This window comes from Nannospalax galili, unplaced genomic scaffold (genome assembly GCF_000622305.1).
Source record: "Nannospalax galili isolate Female #2095 unplaced genomic scaffold, S.galili_v1.0 scaffold381, whole genome shotgun sequence".
NCBI classification, from domain to species: domain Eukaryota; kingdom Metazoa; phylum Chordata; class Mammalia; order Rodentia; family Spalacidae; genus Nannospalax; species Nannospalax galili.
The window spans coordinates 3,852,107-3,858,740 of record NW_008347312.1 but is presented as its reverse complement, the minus strand read 5'-3'; positions in this window follow the sequence as shown (position 1 = coordinate 3,858,740).

Sequence of the window (6,634 nt, the reverse complement as noted above, 5' to 3'; positions counted from 1 at the left end):
TTTACAAAGATCCTGTCCCATCAAACGGCTTAGTAAAACCATTAAAGCCCCATACCATTCTCGAGGTCCCAGTTGATTTAGGCTTTCTTTCATATCTCTGGTGAACTCAGTCTTATCTGGCCCAGTGAACTGGACATATCATGTATTGCTTTTCTCATACCTAGTTCTCTCAGGAATGCCTGCCCCTCTTTTATAGTCCTCCAGTCCCTGCTAATCATGTTAGTCTCCCTTGGTGACAACCATGTATCTTTAATGCCTTCAACCAGCCATCCCATTAAGGACTGCTCCCCCCTGCATTGGCCTAGGTTGAACAGCCTATATCATAAGGATGGATGGGAGGTTATACAAACTCAGCTGTGAAGCTTCTGACGGACTTAGACTGATGTCATTTGCTCCCATGTCCCATACTCTCACAAGCTATGTGGCCAGGGGCTCTCTGCTTGCTTGCTTGTAAGTTTTTCCTAGTTTTAACAGTTCTAGCATGGACTATTTCCTAGCTACAGCACAGTTCGCTTTTTTTTCCTTTTCACTATTATCTGTCTTTTCCTCTGAGTCCTTGGACTTTACACAAGTCAAAGTGTCCCTGGCTCTGCACCTGGTCTGCCCGTGCAAGCCTTTTCAGCTTTCCCTGCCTGGGGCACAGCTTTTATGATGCAAAGTGGCTGCACTCTCCAGGCACTCTGTTTGGGTCTAGAGCAGGTAAAAGACTTTCTAGCCTTTGTGTAACCTTTAACACATCTTCACATACCCACAACATATCCCCACATTTACAAAACAGCTGTGGCCCACGCTTCTGAGTGGCTGGCTTCTTTTTAGTTAGAGATTTTAAGATCCATTGTATAACCCATATGACTATCCTTAACCCTATTAAGCATATGGGTTTTGATTGGCTTCTCTCCTGGATTTGGGACTCAGAGCCCAGCTGACCTGCCACAGGGGCAGTGGGAACAGCACTACTTTCTGAGACCCATATCCTCAAGGCTGTAGTTCCTTTATCTGGCCAGACTACACCAGTTTTGTGGCCTGAATTCCCTCTGGGTCTCCTGCGCTATCAGACAAACCATATAATATATTTTATGTGCATTTATTAACTTACAAAGGAATGAAAACCCAGTGCCTAGCCCCATGCCTCTGGTGGAGCAGCTCAGAGCCCGCCATATCAGACCACACCACAACTACCAAAGTCCCCACTAGCATTCGCTCATGCCTCAGAGGCCAGCGATTTTGCCCCAGGTCCACAAGAATCAGTCCATTTTGTCTTCGAGTGGCTGTGGCTGGCTGTGTGTTCCCCATACCATGCGTGCTACCGGCGGCTCCCACCAGCCCCTTCTTAGTCCAGGCTCCAAGTCAGGCCCCACCCATTGGAAGAACTAGCCAATTGGGAGACAGAGTGTGAAGTCTCTTGCCATCTGAGAGTCAACAATTCCAGCACAATTAGCATTTGCTGTGATGGTTGCCTATGTAAAGATTTTATTCCTTTTATAGAGTGATGTTTCAAGTAATAATGTTACGATAGCAACAAATTCTGCTTAAATATGAGTGTTAGAAATGAAATCTGGCCTCACCAGTACCACACAAAGAACAGTAACACTGGGTTTAGGGTGCCCCATGAGGTCTCCAAAGACGACTCCATGTCCCTGTCTGTGGCCGTGTGTGTGTGTGTGTGTGTGTGTGTGTGTGTGTGTGTGTACTGCATGTGGAGGCATCTGAGCATAACCTCAGATGACCTTTTTTTTGAGATATGATCTCTCATTAGACTAGAGCTCACCAGTATGTTAAACTGGCTACTGATCACTGGGGATCCACCTGTTTCCACCTCCCCAGGGCTGTGCTTACATGTGTGTAACATTGTAGCCCAGCTTTGTAAAGTCAGTTCTGGGACCAAACTCAGGTCCTCATACTTGGAAGCAAGCACTTTATTGACTGAGCCATCTCCCCAGCCCTGATCTACATTTTATTTAAGAAAAAACTACTTAAGATAAAAGTAAGAGATTTCTTTAAAAATACCATTCTCAGGGCTGGAGAGATGGCTCAGTGATTAAGAGCACTGGCTGCTCTTGCAGAGAACCTGGGTTCAATTCCCAGCACCCATATGGCAGCTAACAACTGTCCATAACTCCAGTTACAGGGAATCTGACACCCGCTTCTGACCTCCACAGGCATTGCATGACATGGAGGCACTTACACACATGCAGGCAATACACTCATACACATAAAATAAAAATAACAATTTTTTAAAATGTATTAAAAATACCATTCTCAGCTTGGTGTGGTAGCCCATACCTGCAACCCCAGCACATGGGAGGCAAGGCAGAATATTAGGCCTATGTTAAAAAACACTCATTATCATTATGACTAATGGAAAACTACTGAACCTTGGACTCCACTTCAGGGCCATTCCTTCCTCTGATATGGGACACTTTTTTTCTCCATCAGCAATATCCCTCACACCCCTTCCTTCACCTCACCTCTTGTTCTTGAGGAACTGACTCTATTAAAAACTTTTGCCTGAGAGTTCATTCTCTCTACAACTAAGTTTTTACTGCTATTACACTGAGACAGAAGTTCCCTTATATCCTGTATCGTTTCCACATACTGTTCCTCTGTCTCCAAATCTTTTTCTCTAGTTTTTTTGTTGCGTGCATGTGTGTGATAAATGTGTAGTTGTACAACCATGTGCAAGTAGAGGTCAGAGGTACATTGGGTGTCTTTCTCAATTTCTACCATTTGTTTATTTGTTTATTTATTTATTTGTTTATTTATTTATTTATTTTGAGGCCGGGTCACCCTGTAGTTCAGCTGCCCAGGAACTTGTGAATGTAGACCAGGCATTGATGGCACAGACCTATACCTGCCTCTGCCTCCCCAGTGCTAGGATTGAAGGCATGTGCCACCATGCCTGGTTTTCCACTCTATTTTTTGAGACAGTGTCTCTCATCGAATCTGGAGCTTGCTGATTATTGCTGATTAGCTGGACTGGTTGGTCAATGTACTCCTGTTTCTACCTTCCCAGGATTGATAATTACAATTATAAGCCACCTCACAGAGGTTTTTTGGTTTGTTTGTTGTGAGACAAGATTTCCCTGTAGCTGCAGCTGGCCTGAAATACCTGACTCTGCTTCTGAATGCTAAGATTAAAGGTGTGTACCACCATGCTCAGCCTCTCATTGGACTTTTTTTGTTTTGTTTGTTTTGTTTTTTGAGATAGGGTCTCACTGTGTAGAACTGACTGACCTATAACTATGTAGACCAGGCTGGCCTTGAACTCAGAGAGATCTGCTTGCCTCTACCCACTGAGTGCTAGAATTAAAGGCAGCCACCACCATGCCCAACTCATAGAGCTTTTTTTTTTTTTCTGAGTGCTGGGGATCTGAATTCAGGTCCTTATGTTACAGTAGTGATAATGGCCAATTAAGAGAAAAACTCCTGATCACAGGAAGAGAATCTCTGGCCTGGGTAGAGACCTAACATTCCTGTTGGGCCTAGGAAGGTGGGCTCACTTTAAGTCATGCTAGAGAGATAGGTAGAATAATTAGTTTTTAAATGTATCCTGTAAATTTTTTGCCCAGAATTTCTACCCTCTAAAGCAGTAGTTTATCAGGCAGGTGACCTACAGTTTCATAAGTCTGTCTGCATTTCTTCTTTCTCTTTTCTCTTTTCCTAAACACACTGGGTTTCCCCCACATTTTGGGTTTCCTTACTCTCTCTAAAGCTCCCCTCCCAGCCATGTGGCTGCTAGTTCACCATATGTCTGACTTCCATTCCATTTAAAAGGCATGACTTGTTTCTTCTCCATCCTCCTCAGGGCAGCTGTTGAGAGTTATAGCTGGCCTGCCTTGAGGGTTTTTTTTTTTGTTTTTCAAACTGATAAAAATTTCATAATTCTCCCCTGCCCTGTCCTTCCTCCTAGCCTGGGTACTGGCCCATTTCTTGTCTTGGCACCCCAGACGCTGGGGCTGACCTCTTGGCACAGAGCCACCACTGCTTCCTCATCCTTTTCATCCAGACAAACCCAGTTCTTCCCTGTGGTCCCCAGGAGCCCTCTGGGCCTGTGTCCCACCCCCACCTACATTTGCTTCCCTGGTGGCTCAGCCACCAGCATCCTGGTGCTAGCATCTTTCCTCAGTGGGTCCTGTGGCCTGCCATGCCTTGACTCCCCCAGCCTCATTCACCCTCCCAGTTCCCCTCCTAGCCTGGGTACTGGCCCATTTCTTGTCATGGAACCACAGACTCCTGGACTGACCTCTGGACCCAGAATCCCCACTGCTTCCTGATCCTTTCCATCTAGACCAACCCAATCCCTCCCTGCAGTCCCCAGGAGCCCTCTGGGCCTGGTCCCACCCTCACCTCCATTTGCTTCCCTGGGTTGTACAGCCTCCTGTATCCTGGTGCCAGCACCTTTCCTAGGTAAATCCAGCTGTGCCCACTATTCCTTGATTCCCCCAGCCTCATTCACCCTCTCAGCTCCCCTCCTAGCCTGGGTACTGGCCCATTTCTTTTCTTGGCACCCCAGACACTTGGACTGACCTCTTGGCTCCAAATTGCCACTGCTTCCTGATTGTTTGCATCCAGACCAACCCAGTTCTTCCCAGTAGTCCCCAGGAGCTCTCGGGTCCTCTTCCCTCCCCTACTTCACTTTGCATCCCTGGATGGCATGGCCACCACCTTCCTGAGAACAGCATCTTTCCTGGGCCCTGTTCCCAGGCCAACACAGCCCCCAAATTCCTAAGGGCAGCATCATTTCTGGAGGGATCCAGACCTTAGAAGAAAGTCTGAGAGAATCTGATCATCATCTGACTTCGGCCTCTGTGGGAACTCCTGAAGATGAAAACAATTTGGCCATGCCAATATAAAATCAAAATACAGAACCTGAAGCCTAGACCAACCAGCTATAACCAGAATCTACAAAAGAAATTCACATGTCAAAGTCACAGAGAAAAAATAATAACATAAAAAACCAAAATAATATATCCCCACCAAGTACAACTAGTCCTCTAGAGGAGTACAATAGGAACCCACTAGAGACATGGAACTCAAAAAAACGATTATAAACATGGTAAAAGAATTCAGTGAATTTAAAGAACACACAAAGAAATCAAAGAACTGAAGGAAGATAGGGATAAACTTCTGAATGAATTTAGAAAAGAGAAATATTGAAGAATACTTGGGCTGAAATGAAGAAGGAAGTGAAACACTCGGTAAGCCAATTAAAAATGACAGGAGAAAGCCTCACCAATAGGATAAATGAAATGGAAAACAGAATATCAAGACTGTAAGATAAAGTGGATGAATTAGCCGGGTGTGCTGGAGCATGCCTTTAGTCCGAGGACTTGGGAGGCAGAGGCAGGCACATCTCTGTGAGTTCAAGGCCAGCCTGGTCTACATAATGAGTTCCAGGCCAGCTGGGGCTACAGGAAGACCCTGTCTCAAAAAGACCCAAAAAAAAAAAAGTGGATGAATTAGACCACTCAAGCAAAGATTATGAAAAACTTAAGAAAATACAAAGATGGACTATGCAGGAATTGTGTGACACCATAAAAAGACCAAATGCATGAATCATAGGCCAACAGGAAGGAGAAGAATCTCAAGATAATGGTATGGAACAGATATTCAACAGGATTTTAGAAGAAAATTTCCCAAAATTAAAGAAAGACATGCCTATACAAATACAAGAACCACATAGAACACCAAATACACAGGACCAGAAAAGAAACTCTCCACAGCGCATTATAGTAAAAACACTAAACTTTCAGAATGAAGAGACAATACTGAAAGCTGCAAAAGAAAAACAACAAGTCACATATAAAGGAAAACCCATCAGGATTACAGCTGACTTTTCAGTGCAAACTATGAAAGCCAGAAGAGCCTGGACCAAAGTATTCCCAGTTCTAAATGACTACAGATGCCAACCCAGATTACTATACCCAGCCAAAATGTCGATTACAGTTGAAGGGGAACGAAAAATCTTCCATGACATAAATAGGCTGAAAGAATTCATGTCCACAAAACCAGGACTTCAGAGAGTTCCTGAAGCAATACAAAGAGCTGAAAAAAGGAACGATTATGCCCAAGGGGTTATGGAAAGAAATTCAATGAATGTTTAACTGTGGAAATGCACAACTATATCAAGAATGTAAACAGAAATAAAGATGACAGGGTTCAATACACATCTTTCATTAATAACTTTAAATATCAATGGACTGAACTCCCCAGTCAAAAGACACAGACTAACTGAATGGATTAAGAAACAAAACCTATCTTTTTACTCTTTGCTGCCTGCAAGAACCCATCTCACCTTCAAGGACAGGCACTACCTTAAGGAGAAAGGATGGAAAGGAATATTCCAAGCAAATGACACTAAGAAACAAGCAGGGGTTGCAATTCTAATATCCGACAAAATAGATTTCGAAGTAAAACCAATCAGAAGAGATAAGGAGGGCCACTTCATTCTGATCAAGGGAACAATAAACCAAGAAGATATTACAATCATGAACATAAAACCACCAAACTCTAGTACACCCAACTTCATAAAAACAGTACTACAGGACTTTAAGACATAGATTAATCCCAACTCATTAATAGTAGGGGACTTCAATACCCCACTGTCTCCATTAGATAGGTCAACAGGGCAGAG